The sequence below is a fragment of the Poromitra crassiceps genome, assembly GCF_964638095.1.
Source record: "Poromitra crassiceps genome assembly, chromosome: 15".
NCBI classification, from domain to species: domain Eukaryota; kingdom Metazoa; phylum Chordata; class Actinopteri; order Beryciformes; family Melamphaidae; genus Poromitra; species Poromitra crassiceps.
The window spans coordinates 14953524-14970398 of NC_139634.1; the positions used below are offsets into that span (position 1 = coordinate 14953524).

Genomic DNA, 16875 nt, shown 5'->3' on the forward strand with positions numbered 1-16875 from the left:
GATGATAAGAAGTCTATAATCCAATATCGATGTATTCTCATATTTTACATGAATGGACATGCTTTGTGTCTGCATATCCCTCCCCTCCTGCGCTGAACATTGTAATGGTTACGGTGTTGAAGCTGCACGGTGGGAGGGAGTAGATCTCTTTGTACAGTTCTGTACGCTATTGGTGCAGAGTCAACCCATTTCCACCAATCATGGCTTTAGCAAGTGTCTAAAGAACAGTGACGTAAATGTTAAAAAAAATGCACCATTAGAAGATGCTTTCAAATTTTTGATTCATGTTGTTCATGTATTATTCATGCTAAAAAACTCAAGCACATGGAAGAGATTATATGCTATAATACTATTCATCTTTGAACCATGCCTTCTCACCACCACCAGCAATAATTTGTCCTATAGTGATACAATTTCTTAGAGATCTTCATAAATATCATAACTACATAATCGATGAGGAAAGTATACTGTAGTTTGTGGATTACTGGAAGACCACCCATATGATGCAGTAGGGATGTAGGCTATATATAGGCATATTCCTCCACTTAATCTTCTTGCATTGGTCCTATCCTGCCTCTATGGCTGACAAGGCTCTGCGTTGCCTTCCTGTGGCCAGAGAAAGCTACTGCAGTCTGCATACGACATCAGAGCGCTCCAGGAGCCGCATAGAATTATGGCTGAATCCATGTCAGCAGCCAACGTAAAATACCCGTATGGAGGTCTGTAGAGCAAATGAAAAGGGAGGGGGAGCGTGGTGTATGATGATGCTCTCTCTCACTCTCTCCCTCTCTCTCGCACACGCATGCATCGGGGGTGCACGCACGCACGCACGCACACACACACGCACACGCACGCACACGCACACACACACACACACACACACACACACACACACACACACACACACACACACACACACACACACACACACACACACACACACACACACACACACACACACACACACACACATGATTGTGGTTATGATGCTTAGGCTGCCGGATGAGAGGAAGTGGGTATTTCTAAAAAAAAATAAAAAAAATAAAAAATAAAAAAATAAATCTCACAAATTCAACATAATGCAGCTTCCTATGAAAGATAAATATACATAGAATAGATGTGGATGTTTTCTAGTAATCTGCTCTGAGTAGAAGTGAGCGACATAGGGAGATGTAGAGAGGAAGAGTGAGAGACAGGGAGAGGGAGGGGAGAGCGCTGGAGCAGACTTCAGCACCACGCGTGTGGACAGCGCCACACAGGCGGCCAACTGCTGCCGCTGCAGCACATGCTGCTTTAAAGGGCAGCCGCTTGTTTGGTCTCTCACTAAAGAAAGCATGCAGGCTGGGGAAAACAAGACATCACCCTGTCTCCAGCCGTGAGCAGGCAGCGTCAGACGCACACATGATTCAGTTTGACTGCTGTCAATGTCTACAGGACCTCAATGTAAAATACATTGATATAAAAGGAAACTATTGTTGTAGAAGCATTATGAAAAATAGGCAATCCTGCTCATTCCACACTTCTGATATTTTATGCAGGAAGATCAGCAACATTGACAAAAGTTAGATAATGGAAATGACCGTACTTGCTAAAAAAGAAGTTGCTGCTTTCCCATTAAAATCATTGTATTATTTTAGCCTATACTGTACGTAACTCTGAGAGCTTATATTTTGTAAACATAAAGCAGCACAAACACACAGTGGAATTCTGGTGTACACATAAGCAAACATACATGCATGTCATTCTCAGTCAAGACATACTTTTTATTCAGCCCCTTTTTGTTCAGCGTCATCATTGCAAGTGTTATAGTAAGTGTCCATCAAGTGTAATGTTTCAGAGACAAAATGCTGAAGTTGAAAATCAGTGAGCTCTATAAATAATAGTAACAGTAACTTGTTGAGGGTTTGGCTCCATTTTAATATTGCTTAAGATATGAAAATGGTATTTTCACATCTGAAGCATCTGACTTAGCGTCTGACTTAACTGCATTGTTGGCCATTGTCCTTTTTATTGTTTGGCCATTGTCCTTTTTATAGTGAGAGAACACACACACTGTGCAATGACTTACAAATCTGCAGACCATAATATATATTTTTCCAGGTGCTCTTCCCTGTCTTTTTGTATATTTATGATAACACTTAATTACTTTGCTACAGTATGGAATTCAGTTATCAATTCTGCTTCAAATAATTATGCTTCTGTAGTGAGAAATATTAGTTGCTTGAAGACAGGCATGAGTTTGTCTGAGTTTGAGACCCCTGACATTAAAGGGACCTTGTACAAAAGGTGCTATAATATTCATCCAATATGGATCAAAATATCCTCAAATTAAAAGTGACAGTATAGAGCATTGATACTCAACTTGCGGCCCGGGGACCAGATGCGGCCTGTGATAGGGTGCTGAATGATGCCCCTCCGGACATTGTCTAATTCACAATAAAATGTTTGACTGAGCTCCAGCTAAATTGTCAAATATCGCCGCCTGCTCACTGCCCAGGCACTTACCTGTATGTACTTAACGAACTTAACCTATCTATCCTGTGTACACAGAGTAGAGATGTTTGGTTAATAGTCCTTTTGGAGAGATCCTTTATTGTCTTGTTTGGGAAGAACTTAATTGAAGTGAACAAACTGAATTTATAACTTTGTTGTTTATTATTATGGGGGGGGGGGGGGGGGCTACAATTCACTATAGAACTTTATTTATTAAGTGGCCACTGTCCTCCTGTCATTTAGCAAAAGTGGCCCCTGGGCAAAGCAAGTTGAGTATCCATGTTAGAGTGTGTTGTGTACCCTTGTGATAGTGAGAGTAAAACCTATAGAAACAAATCACATGTATTTTGTGTTGAAATTCCATAAGTGTATGATTTCTTCAGTCTGTCTTGTCAGTGTGTCAGTATCTGTGTTAAATTCCTGTTTGCAGAATCATGAAAGTTTGCATTCTGTGTTTGATGCCATCGTGGCATTGCTTTGAACAATTTGGATGGAGAATATGTCTTACCTTATTTGGAGAGTCAGGGAAATGACAGGAGTTGGGGAGGAGACGGGAACAGCAGCAGCAGACACGGGGAAACATGGAAGAGAAAAACAAGAGAGAAAGGATGTCAGTTAGATTGGTTGTCAGCACACCGAGTCTGGCTTTGGGCAGCACAGCAACCAACATATACAGTACTTACCATGTGGTTCAGAAGTCATTTGGTCTGTTAATACATTAATCACATGTATAGATTGTGTTCTGTCACAGAAACATTCTGTGTGTGTGTGTGTGTGTGTGTGTGTGTGTGTGTGCGCATATAAACCAGCATGAAAGTATCACACAGTGGCAACAATTGAGCAGTATTTGACTTGTGTCTGCATCATATACTTGATAGTGTATGTTAGTGATAAGATAAGTATGTTCAGTGTTTCCTATACATACAGTGGGGGCCCATCAGTGTGTGACAATTGCCTCCACATACAATGGAAATTAATCTGGCCAGCATTTAAAATAAAGCAAACAAATACAACTGGCATGGCACAATTACGGCATTATTTATGATATAATGATTTAAATAAGAGATACAAACAAAGAGGCAATGGAACTGATAGTCGGAATCAAGTTGGGTTTGAACCCAGGTTGCTGAACCAAAATTAGCCCCACTGCTATTATATGCGAAACACTGTATTGTACGATAAAATGTGTGTGCATGAGAGAGAGAGATAGACACACACACACACACACACACACACACACACACACACACACACACACACACACACACACACACACACACACACACACACACACACACACACACACACACACACACACACACACACACACACACACAGAAGGTAGAGATAGTTAGTCAGTTAGTTAGTTAGCTTTCTATTGGCCCACTGTCCATGAGAGAGATCATAATGATGATGATGATGATGATGACCAAAACAATGATTATATTGCCATTCAGATAAAGTAAGGCAATGGATAGAAAGAAAAAGAAAGAAAGAAAGAAAGTAAAGCTGTCGGTAGAGAACGGGAGAATTCCACTGTGAGAGTTGCATGTTCACTGGAGATGCCATTCTAAAAATGTCTGCATTCGAAAGGCACTTTGAACAAAAGCATCAATCAAATGGCTTATTGTATTTTACATTATGATATGCAGAACAGAAAATGAGGAAAGCTATCAGTCTTGCCCCTTTCAAAATGCCAAATGCTTCTCACACTCACTTGTATATCCAATTCAAGGACTTTCCAATTACTTTCAAGGTCATGATCTTCAATGATCAATCTGATAAATGATGGTGAAATCATTCATTTGAAAACCTTTGCTATATCAACAGAAATATCCATCTGAGGGGTTTCCTACGGAGATGTATAATACATTCCTGGGCTATATTTTAATAAGAAATCAAGTACTTTAAAAGCCATCCACTCCTTTTCAAAAGTGTTGCAAGCCATGCAGACACCCTGTGAGAGTGGATGGAGCAGGACCAAAATACTGCACTGCTGCACAGAGACACTACCCTCATCGCAACACCAGGGGGCCTCAAGGCGATGCCCCTGGATAAATCCATGCCTTATTAATAGGCTGCTCTGCACTGTGATGTGACCCTTTGTGTGTCACATGGGATGTGTCTGTGTATGTGTGTGCCAAATTCAGCTTTTCAGACAAAGCAAAGAAGCAGCTCCTACAATAGATGTGTCTATAGCTGAAATGGTGCACTGTGTGTTTGTGTACATGAGTAAATTACAAATAAGGACCACAATTGCTTCAATGATCCTCTAAAACACACACATGCATACAGCATAAAAAGGTCATCTAATGCACCCAGAGAAACACAGATACAAGGAAGCTAAAACAATGGGTACCAAAATACTGCTGTTCATATCAAAAAGTAAAAAGCAACTACGGTAACTCAGCGACGGTATCTAAATATCAGCCATCACATATCAAAGACATTGGGTTACTCGACCAGTAAAAAGCAAGAAAGCAGGGCAGGGCAGGGCATGCATCAGAAACAAATAGGTATAGGAGTGTGCTTCCAACCCACACCACAAGCAGACATGATCACCCACTCTCCCTCCCCTTCCCCCATCATCCTAGCCCTAGGTCTGCGGATGCTGCACCTCTCTGCCCAAAACAGGGGTGCCTCCTGCCATCTCTGTACCAATAGATGCATGCTTCTATCAAGCACCAGAGGCTTCATCTGCTGGTGCCCCCCTGTGGCTCAAAGAAAAGTGGTACAGTCCTGCCTATGAGTCAGCTTGTTGCTGTGGCAACACATCCCACCTCTCTTCCTGGGAGCTGGAGATGGTGGAAAAAGGGAGGGATAAAAACAGCATGGAGGATACAGAGGAGGAGAAAGGAAGGGAAGTGATGCTGGAAAGGAGCAGGGTCCTTGGAATTGAGATTTCTCTCACATAACTCTACATTGATAATCTAATAAAAATATATTACAAATATTTCAGGGCATGGCCACACATTACCAGGTTACATAATCTCTCGTAGGAGAGAGCTTTGTAATGAACACGGTGATCTGCAGGCTTGAAACAACACTGTATGGTATATCATGGCTTTGTATAGAGAGGACAAAATGTCCTAAATTAAACCAACTCTCTCTCCCTCTCTCTGTCTCAGCATATCTCTCTCTCACTCTCTCTCACTCTCTCTGTCTCTGCATCTCTCTCTCTCTCTCTCTCTCTCTCTCTGCAGCAGAACGGTGCAGCTGGGGAGGGGGAGGGGATGCAGAAAAAGAATGAGATTAGGAGGAAAAGGGAGGACTATATGAAAGCAAGAGATCTGATAAACAGTGATCACCCAGTCTTACGATGCCAACCATCAATGACAAACTGTTACATTTATTATAACATTATAATGATTGCCACTTCTGCACATTATGATGCAATGCAATAACAAAATGTAACAAATAAACAAGTGTGAATATCTTCCACAATACTGACACGGAAGTCTTATAATGTGATTCATTCTACATGTCCACTCCCATGCAAAGCAGGGCTTAGTCCCAGGCAGTGCATTCTGAGTGAATGACTTGACCTGTCCTGATCACAGTAAAATGCAGGGAGGGAAGTCTAAATGATTTGACAGCTCAGGAGAATATCAGCCCCCCCCCCCCCACACACACACACACATTCTCTCCACCCCCCATTTCCTTCCTTAATACAACATGAATCCTCATCCTGCCAGTGAGCATCTGAAGCATCAAAGTGGGGATCTGCACTATAGCAAGCAACAAAACCAGAATCTCTACATGTTCAATGTACAAGCACTCTACTCGACACCATCTATAAAATGGCATCAAAGGGCAGTCTCAGTAAGCTCGATACACTCCACCATTCAGCAATCCGTTTTGTCACATGCGCACCCTTTTCTACTCAACACTGTGACCTCTACAAAGTGGCTGAATGGCCCTGTCTCTTCACACCAGACAACTACAACACTGGCTTCAACTTGTTTACAAATCAATCCTGGGACAGTCACCTAATTACCTCTCAAACCTCCTACACATCTCCAACATCACCTATGGCCTAACATCCAGTAACCTCATCATGCTCACCATACCAAAGGTTCACACTGTCTTTGGCCACCACTCCTGTTTTTCTGCAGCAAATGACTGGAACACACTCCAAAACACTCTCAAACTCACAGCTCCCACATCACAAATCTGAATCGGTCGTAGTCAACTACTGTAGCTATGTGCTGACCAGCCCTCTCCTTTCCCCCCTGTTTTAAACCCCATTCTGGTCTATTTCGTTATTGTCATTTATGCTGTCCTCTGTCGCTTTTGTACTGTACATGTCTTTTTGTGTTCACTGTTTTTATATGCTCTTGCTGAGGTGTCTTGGCAAGGTCATCCTTGTAAATGAGAATTGGTTCTCAAGAGTTTTTACCTGGTTAAATAAAGGTAAAAAAACAATTTTTGCTCACCCCTCTTCATGGGGCGATCAGAGATCAGCGTCAAGTACAGAACAGCACCCCTGGTAGGTATTCAGCGTCTTGCCCAAAGACACTTCAGCAGTATGGATGCTTGCTGGAGAGGGGCTTGAACCTTGCCCAACTAATTGAAGGATGATCTTCTAACTACTTGGCCACCCTGTTACCCTGTCCAAGGTGTTAATGTTCCTTTTCTCTGTGGAACAACCAAACAAAACAATGCTACCTGCTAAAAAGCTGAATGTACACACAGAGCACAATGACCATTCACCTCATACCTGAGGATTCACTCTCTTTAGCAAATAAATAGACACCTGCAATTAAAATACGATCCTTTCAAGTTCAATGTTGAGAGAGAGAGAGAGAGAGAGAGAGAGAGAGAGAGAGAGAGAGAGATGTGGCAGCAAAGACCGGCTGAAGAAGTATTATTTTCTAGAAATAGGTCTACAAGTTTTTTTCCCCTGTGATGTATGAGTTTATCTGCTCTGTGTGTCAGTCACACCAACAAGCCCCGCATCTCAGACATACACCAGATGATCTGGTCTGGAAGAAGAAGATAGATTGCAGTATGCACATGAAGATACCCACCCGCCCACACACCAAAACAGCGTATAGATGCTGAACACCCAGTAGTGATCACTGGCCCGACTGGCACACACACAGGCAAACAGCTAAACAGCTGTTCACCACACGGCTTGGCTACAGAGAAAGGGAGCACAAACAACAGTGTAGGTCTGTGAGAACCAGGTGTGTATCTGCTTATAGCACTTATAGCCAGTCAGGTGAAGAAAACTGATAATTGTGCCTGTGTCAGATGCAAAATGGCTCCTGATTACAGCCCCAACGTAGGTTAGATCAATGCTGTGTGTTGGCTACAGGTGCCTATGCCATTTGCCACTATTAAGATGACAATCAGATATTATGCATTTCAAATGCCTAGTCAGTTAATTGTCAGCATTCTGAATTATTTGAGGAGTCAGACATTGTTGTGTAGTTGTGCCAGTCCCAACTATGCTGCAACCACAAGAAGAATTGCCATTCAGGTACGGGGTAGAGGGGTGCACACCTGGACACAAAACATATAAAAAACAGGATGAAACATTCAGCGGCTGGCAAAATAGTTTCTTTGAGCTTTGACCCCCATGGAGACGCTGTGACCACCAGGATTTACAGCACTCAGTAAAATCCCTCGCTGCTAACAGGCCTGAGAACGGACACATTGTGGTTCAAACGCAGTCAGAACAGGTAAAGCAGACACAGATGTGCTATGACACTAATGGTGATAGACTGCTTCCAGGGGATATAGTGGTTCACACCATAAAACTCGGTTTCCGCCTTGTGTTGGAGGTTTATGGACAGTTTGTCTACTGCTCTTTTCACATGCACTACCCAAACACCTAACCAATATGGCCAGACAAGTCAGACTAGCAGATCAAATTCTTCCTCTGAAACTGGATGAAACTTTGTCAGAAATAATAAACTGTTGTCAACTGCACCATATCAACATCACAATCATCACTGATTCAAGGCACACATAAAAATGCAGCTATATGTGCCCTTAAGACATGTAAAGGCAAGTATTATTTTCACCAAATTTACAAGATAATGGACTGGCTTCTTTGTTACTTCCTTTACGAGTTCCCCTCTGTGACTGTTAACATTATGGGGTGCATCTGAAAGCCATGTGGCGGCTAATGCTTCCCTTGTGTTGGATGATAAACATGGAGGCTTGCGGGCAACTGGGAATGAATGACCCCATTATGATGCTGCCTGTGGTGAGAGAAAGGCAAGGATGGATGCAAGAGAGACTATACAGATGTCATTATAGGGAATAAAATCAGCACCATAGACTGCTAGTAATTTCTAGGCATCTATTAATCTCATTGCCAGCTCAGTTTTCCCCTGTCTTTATATTATTATTTCATTCATACATGTTAATATGCCCTGATTCCTCACACCCATTTGATATTTGTTATATAAGCTATGGAGATCTCTCTTCTTTCATCTCTCCTCTTGCTTTCTGTTTTAATCCTGTGATATCCCACTATGTCTCTGTCCTTTACAGTGCAGCCAATGAGTTTAGCCGTACATCTCACCCTGTTCCACACACACCACACTTCCTGTAGCTCTCTATGTCAGCAGACAAAGAGGGCTGTGGATCAAAATGGCTGCCGTGCATCACTAACACGAATGCTGCACACACAGGGATGTGGGAGACTGGGCTGGTTACCACGTGCCTCCTCCCCTCCCCCGCTGCCTCTCTCTTTCTCTCCATCACACTCCTTTCCCAGCTCTTTCGCAACATCACCCACCATTACTGCCTCATCCTTCCAGTCTGCAACCCTCCCTTCTATTACATTTCACATCTCCCAGTCATTTCCATCGGCCGATTCTTTTCTCTCTCTCATTTCTTTTCTCATGCTCTGCCTCCATCCACTCCTCTCTTTTTAACTGTGTGTGCAGCTTAATGCCAGGAGTGTAGCTAGGGAGCGAATTAGGTCACTGAAAAATAGTGCACTGTGTGTGTGGTTGTGTGTCTATGTGTTTGTATGCAAGAGCAATCTGCAGCAGTGCTCCAGCACAGCAGAAGCTTCCCAGGACACAGATTGCCATGAAGTACAATGCAAGACTACTCAAACCATTACCAGCGCCAAACATATAATTCCATGTTAAATAATGGAATTGATCTGAAATAAACATGCCAGCACATACAGTACATTGCTATACTGTATACTGTATAAGATATGAGAGGGACTTGTGGGCTCAAGCAACTTTATCTTAGAAAGACAATGTAAGATAGTACAGGTAGCTACAACTTGTGTAGACCACTGAACACAACTGTATTTTAATACACATTCTCACACTGACAGTGTAATGGGGTAGGCTATGTACCTGTGGCGATTAGTGGGCGCATTTTGAACCTGAGCAAAAAAGGAAGATGATGAGCACCCTTATTTGAAAATCATATTTTTAGTGATGTTCCCTCTTAAAACTGAATGATCCAAGCAAACATTACTTTAAATATTTGCAACCATATATAGAAACACATTTGCACAGGTCCAAATGTAAAGTATAGGCTACTGAGAAAAAAGGTGTTGTAAGGGAATGTGTTTAGAAAAAGCGCCAGTGGAGAGAGGTGGATCTCACCTCTGTCAGTAAATCATCTGACCCTGTGTTTTTCCTTGGTACTGTCCTTGTGCCATCATGGCCAATGGTCAAAGTGCTCTGACTGAAGGGGTGGCTGTACTTAATATCGCTCTTCCGGGAGTCAGTAGTTCCGCACACTTCGTAATTGAGCACGGGCTTCAAAGTGCCAGTCCCTCCCACGTCTGCGTAAAGGGGCGGGTAATACGGAATTACGGGAAGATTCCCACTGGATTTGTAAAACAGGCGTTCACGTCTCCACCTGTATATTTTCACTGATATAATAACCACTAAACATGTGATGAAGAGAAAGGACACTACAGCCAAAGCCAAGACTAAGTAAAAAGTCAGGTTGTCATTGTACTCCTTGTCGTGTGTAAAGTCAGTGAACTCCGACAGCACTTCAGGGAAGCTGTCCGCCACCGCCACGTTAACATTGACTGTAGCTGAACGAGAGGGCTGCCCGTTGTCCTCCACTACAACAGTCAGCCTTTGTTTCACAACATCTTTATCAGTGACTTGGCGGATAGTTCTTATTTCTCCATTCTGTAAGCCCACTTCAAACAACGCCCTGTCTGTGGCTTTCTGCAGTTTATAGGAGAGCCAGGCATTCTGTCCAGAGTCCACATCAACAGCCACCACTTTAGCGACCAGATAGCCCACATCTGCTGAACGAGGCACCATTTCAGCCACCAGAGAGCCACCAGTCTGGACTGGGTACAGAACCTGAGGGGCGTTGTCGTTCTGGTCCTGGATCAGTATTTTCACAGTCACATTGCTACTGAGTGGAGGAGAGCCTCCATCCTGCGCTTTTACGCGAATTTGGAACTCCTTTGTTTGTTCATAGTCAAATGAACGCACAGCAAGTATCTCTCCACTCTCTGCATTCACTGAAAAGTAAGTTGATGCTGAAATCCCATTAATCTGACTATCATCAAGGAAATATGAAATGCGTGCATTGTTCCCAGAGTCTTTGTCACCAGCTTTAACAGAAATAACTTGCATTCCAGGTGAGTTATTTTCGGTGATGAAAGCAGTGAAAGATTGTTTTGGGAAAAGGGGGGCGTGATCATTTACGTCAGATATTCTTAAATTAATAGTTTTGTTTGCAGAATAAGGGGGAGATCCCTCATCGGTAGCAGTTATTGTTATATTATATTCTGGTACTGCTTCACGGTCCAAAAGCTCATCAGATAATAAACTATAGAAATTGGTGGAGGATGACTTGATTTTGAAAGGTAAATCTGGACTGATGAAGCACTTAACTTGGCCATTTTTACCTGAGTCCAAATCTTTGATGTTGAGCATTGCTATAACAGTCTCTGGAGCCGAATCCTCTGGTATGGGATTTGAAAATGAAATTATGCTAATGATAGGGGCATTATCATTTAAATCGATCACGTCAATTAGCACCTTGCTTGTGTCTGTCAACCCTCCTTTGTCTGTAGCTTCGACATCAATTTCATAATGTTTGGCTTTTTCGTAATCTAACAAACCACTCACGGTCATTTCCCCTGTTTGGGGATCAACATTAAACAGAGATGATGCACGATCACTATTTTGAGAGAATGAATACACTACCTCTCCATTTGTTCCTTGATCGGCATCAGCGGCACTGACCCTTGCAATGACACTGCCCCTTAACGCGTTTTCTGAAACAGTTACCCTGTACACAGATTGACTGAATACAGGGGCATTGTCATTTGCGTCCAGGACAATAACGCTTATTTTGACAGAGCCTGATTTTTGGGGATCACCGCCGTCAAATGCTGTCAATGTTAATTTATGTTCTTGTTGATTTTCCCGATCTAACAAAGTCTGCAGAACCATTTCAACATATTTCGTTCCATCAGGCCGAGATAACACATTCAATTTGAAATGATCTGTGGGGTTAAGTTTGTATGTTTGGAGAGTGTTCAACGCGACGTCAGAATCTTTGGCGCTGTCAAGGGAAAAACGAGCTCCCTTAACAGCTGATTCACTGATTTGAAAGTTCATTTCCTTCTTAGCAAATACCGGGTAATTGTCATTAATATCAATAATTTCCACATCGATTCGATGTAGCTCCATTGGATTTTCCAATATGATCTGAAAATGCAGAGAGCAAGGAGACACTTGTCCGCACAGCTCTTCTCTATCTATCCTCCCGTTAACTACCAGCGTCCCTTTATCTTTATTCAGACCAATGTACTCACTGCCGTCCTCAGTAAATATCCGAGCCCGCCCAGATTTCAGCCTTTTAACATCCAAGCCAAGGTCCTGAACGATATTCCCCACAACCGAGCCTGTTGCCATCTCCTCGGGTATAGAATAGCGGACCTGTCCGCGCGTCAATTCTGCGACATAAATGCAGAGAAGCATCAGCGGCCATGATATTTTTCCAGTAACGCAAGAAAGAGCAGCCATCCTGACAAAAGCCCGTGTAAAAAGGTGATGGAAAAAAACAACGCCACCTTGTCAAACCGAACAAAGATTGGTCTTCAGCACGTATAGCCACGAGTGTTGTAGCCTATAGGTGTCTTTGTCAGGCTAGTTCCTATTGACATGGAGCTCTAACACGAACCATAGAGGAAGGGAGGACTTGGGAAAAAATGTCTCTTTCTCCTGACACTAACCAACAGCGGCACTTAGAGACGTGAAAAGAAATTGCACAAATGCATCTGTCTATTCATCTATGTGTCTGTAGCCTACTGAGACACAGACAGACAGACAGACAGACAGACAGACAGACAGACAGACAGACAGACAGACAGACAGACAGACAGACAGACAGACATACAGAAGGACAGACACATTTCGTTGAATTATATTGGCGTCGCTGTCCATGGTGCTGAAAATGATTAATATAATGGAGGCGGTTACACAAGTTATTCGCTTTATTATAAGATAAGGAGTGCAAGGCTCGGCGTTTGCTACACATTCTAACCTCTATTGGAGAGTCTGGTTCATCCAGGATGCTCTTCTCACTCTGTATCCGCTGCATCGTCCCCGTAGAACTGGGGTCCATTATCAGCACGTTCTGACTACCGGCTCTGCCGAACTTACAGTCACTCTTCCTGGAGTCAGTCGTCCTGCACACCTCGTAATTGTACACGTGTGGGAGAGTCCCTGTCCCCAAAGTGTCTGAGTAACGTGGTGGATAATATGGAATCACCGGGAGACTGGAGTGATAGAGGATGCGAGACTGTCTCCATCTGTATATTTTCACTGATATAATAACCACTAAACACGTGATGAAGAGAAAGGACACTACAACCAAAGCCAAGACTAAGTAAAAAGTCAGGTTGTCATTGTATTCCTTGTCGTGTGTAAAGTCAGTGAACTCCGACAGCACTTCAGGGAAGCTGTCCGCCACCGCCACGTTAACATTGACTGTAGCTGAACGAGAGGGCTGCCCGTTGTCCTCCACTACAACAGTCAGCCTTTGTTTCACAACATCTTTATCAGTGACTTGGCGGATAGTTCTTATTTCTCCATTCTGTAAGCCCACTTCAAACAGCGCCCTGTCTGTGGCTTTCTGCAGTTTATAGGAGAGCCAGGCATTCTGTCCAGAGTCCACATCAACAGCCACCACTTTAGTGACCAGATAGCCCAGATCTGCTGAACGAGGCACCATTTCAGCCACCAGAGAGCCACCAGTCTGGACTGGGTACAGAACCTGAGGGGCGTTGTCGTTCTGGTCCTGGATCAGTATTTTCATAGTCACATTGCTACTGAGTGGAGGGGAGCCTCCATCCTGCGCTTTTACGCGGAACAGGAAATCCTTGATCTGCTCGTAGTCAAAAGAGCGCACTGCATGGATGACTCCACTATCAGCACTAACGGACACATATGAGGAGACGGGCACTCCGTTAACCGAGGAGTCCTCCAGTATGTAAGAAACACGGGCATTCTGGTTCCAGTCAGCGTCTCTGGCTTTCACTGTGAATATAGAGAGGCCTGGTGTGTTGTTTTCTACAATGTAGGCCTCATATGAGCTCCTCTCAAAGACAGGCGCGTTGTCATTCACATCTGAGATCTGTAAGGTGAGAGTGACGCTGCTGGAGAGGGAGGGCACGCCCTCATCAGAGCACGTCACAGTTATATTATACTCAAACGCTCTCTCTCGGTCCAAATCACTGTCTGTGACTAGGCTATAGAAACTATTGCCGGTAGATTTAATTAGAAATGGAATGTCATCATTAATGCTGCATTGCACTTTGCCGTTTTCGCCCGAGTCTGCATCTTCAACATTGATCATTGTCACGACAGTGTTCGGTTTGGCATCTTCTGATATAACATTTGATTTAGACATTATATGAATATCAGGTTTGTTGTCATTTACATCTAAAACATCGACAATTACTTTACATGGACCGGTTAGTCCCCCATCATCACTTGCGCGAATATTTATTTGAAAATTTCGTGACTTTTCATAGTCAATATTTCCCATTAATCTAACTTCGCCACTTTCCTGATTTATTTCAAATATTCCACGGGCATAATCTACCATACTTGAAACTGAATATGTTATTCTACCATAAGAGCCATGATCTGCATCTGTTGCAGTGACCGTCAATACAAGTGTCCCTACAGGGGCATTTTCTCTTATGGAGGCTTTATAAACAGACTGTGTAAAAACAGGGGCATTATCATTAGCGTCTAAAACAGTGATGGAAATATGCATTGTTCCAGACAACTGCGGCTCGCCTCCATCTACCGCCGTCAAAACCAAAGATAGATGTTCATTTTTCTCCCTATCCAATGGTGCATGCAAAACCATCTCAACACTTTTACTACCATCTACTTGATTATTCATTTTGAGCAAAAAATTGTCCGTTGGCTTTAGGACAAATGTTTTCAAATTATTCTCGCCCACATCCAGATCAGTCGCCCTATCTAAAATGAATGTTGCACCAGTTACGGCTGACTCGCTGATTTTAAACTGGACATCGCTGGATTCAAAGCTTGGGGGGTTATCATTGATGTCTGTGATCTCAATGATAATGCTGTAAAATTCCATCGGATTTTCTAATATAATCTGAAAATGTAAAGCGCAAGGCGTCGTCTGTCCGCAGAGTGCCTCTCTGTCTATTCTCTCTTTGATAAGGAGGACTCCCCTCTCTTTATTAAGCTCAATATATTCACCACTTTCCCGAGTAAAAATGCGAGCTTTACCAGATTTTAGTCTTTTCACATCCAACCCTAAATCCTGTGCTATGTTACCAACTAAAGAGCCTTTCGCCATTTCTTCAGGAATGGAATAGCTGACCTGCCCGAGCACCGAGCTGAGAGAGAGAACCAAGATGAACAACAATACCTTCCGCCTCATTGTGCTGCCCGACATTGTCTCTGTAATAATATGTCCTTATCAACCTTATATTCCTTTGGACATTTGTGTTTCGCACAATTTTAGTCAAAATAGTTCCTTAATCCATATTCCCAAAACGAAGAAAAAAATGCGGTGTCCCGTGTCTCCGCATTATAGTGTTCTCTATAATCCAGACTGTGCTTTGCATCTGTCTTTCTTTCGACAATACCGAGATGAAGGGAGGTATACTACCAGTCTGCTGTAAAACTGACACATACTGGGCAACAGCGGCCCTCTGAGACCATGACACAGAATTACATAGGAAATGCTTAGAGGAGAGTGGGATGAGTTGTGCGAGTTTTTACTTGAGGTGTCTTTAAAGTGAGGGCTTGACAGTAATGCCTCCAACTAGAATATGTAAATATATTTCAGGATGTTGTACACCACTGGGAACACACCCTTTGGATCTTAAATAAACTGTTTAAAAAATATGGCTTTTCAAAAAAAAGTGGTCTCTTGGCACAACTTGCCCCCGGTGCGGGGTAAGTTGTGCCTTTGATTACTGAAGTAAAACAGAACATTTTCATCTCATATACTGTAATGCTATATCAAAGCAAGACAAAATAATGATAATATTAAAGTCCAGTGTACTATAACAGGGTTAAACAAGGCTAAACGGGAGCAGCAGTTGACCTACATATTTAACATTTTCAGAAATAAAGATTATGTTAAAAATGAACAAAATCAACTATCACAGAGCCAGGCTACACTTGCCAATACTGCAATATTCTCCAACAAGGTCTATTTAAACATTTAAGAACAAAATGAAATTAATATTCACTAAATCAACTGCAACTGCACTGGCACAACTTAACCCAGGCCTTTTGGCACAAATCACCCCATCCCCACCATTTTAACAAACTTGTATCATATAGCTGGTTTGGAGGTAACATCATGCTAACAGTATAGCCTCATATTGTAGCTTACTAAAACACTAACACATGTGTGAAATGTTTTCAAGCTTGTCTATAATTGTTCAGACACAACAATCAATAAACCTTGATCATAAAAAAAATACTTTAAGAGGCAAAACACAGTTTTTTTTTAACTTAAATGTCTCTTGCTCTTGCACCTCTTGTGCCATCTGCCTCCCTTCTTTGCAGAGTGAGTAAAATGGATGCCTCTTCAAAAATGTGTGGTCACATGACCAATTTCTTCTATGGTTTTACAAGGGGTGGCACAACTTCCCCCCTGGCACAACTCCCTCTCTCCCCTATACAAGAAAGTGAGATGCCCGAAAAAATTAATTATCTTGTAAAATATGTTAGTTACAGGTGCTTAGACGGGGCAAAAAGGAACTCAAGGCAACATTTGTCAAATTAAACAATTGCACTCCATTTGAGGATATATTCAGAATCTTTGAGGGGGGATACAATGGAGGTGAAATTATACAATATTTCTTACTAAGATGCTTTATCTATGTGAGGCAATAAGAGAGACAGAAAA

The 16875-nt window shown here is 42.6% G+C and overlaps 1 protein-coding gene and 1 pseudogene across 2 annotated transcripts in view; both read right to left on the bottom strand.

Moving 5' to 3' along the window:
• LOC310790480 (protocadherin gamma-C5-like) overlaps positions 1-16875 on the bottom strand; it is a gene marked incomplete at its 5' end in the record, with an annotated part of 66299 nt that overhangs the window by 40653 nt on the left and 8771 nt on the right. The window lies entirely within an intron of this gene.
• On the bottom strand, positions 7975-15405 carry LOC310790757 (protocadherin beta-16 pseudogene; annotated as a pseudogene). The gene is made up of 3 exons: positions 12998-15405; positions 10401-10860; positions 7975-8001 (listed from the first exon to the last, which is right to left on the bottom strand). The product of its transcript is annotated as a protocadherin beta-16 pseudogene (transcript).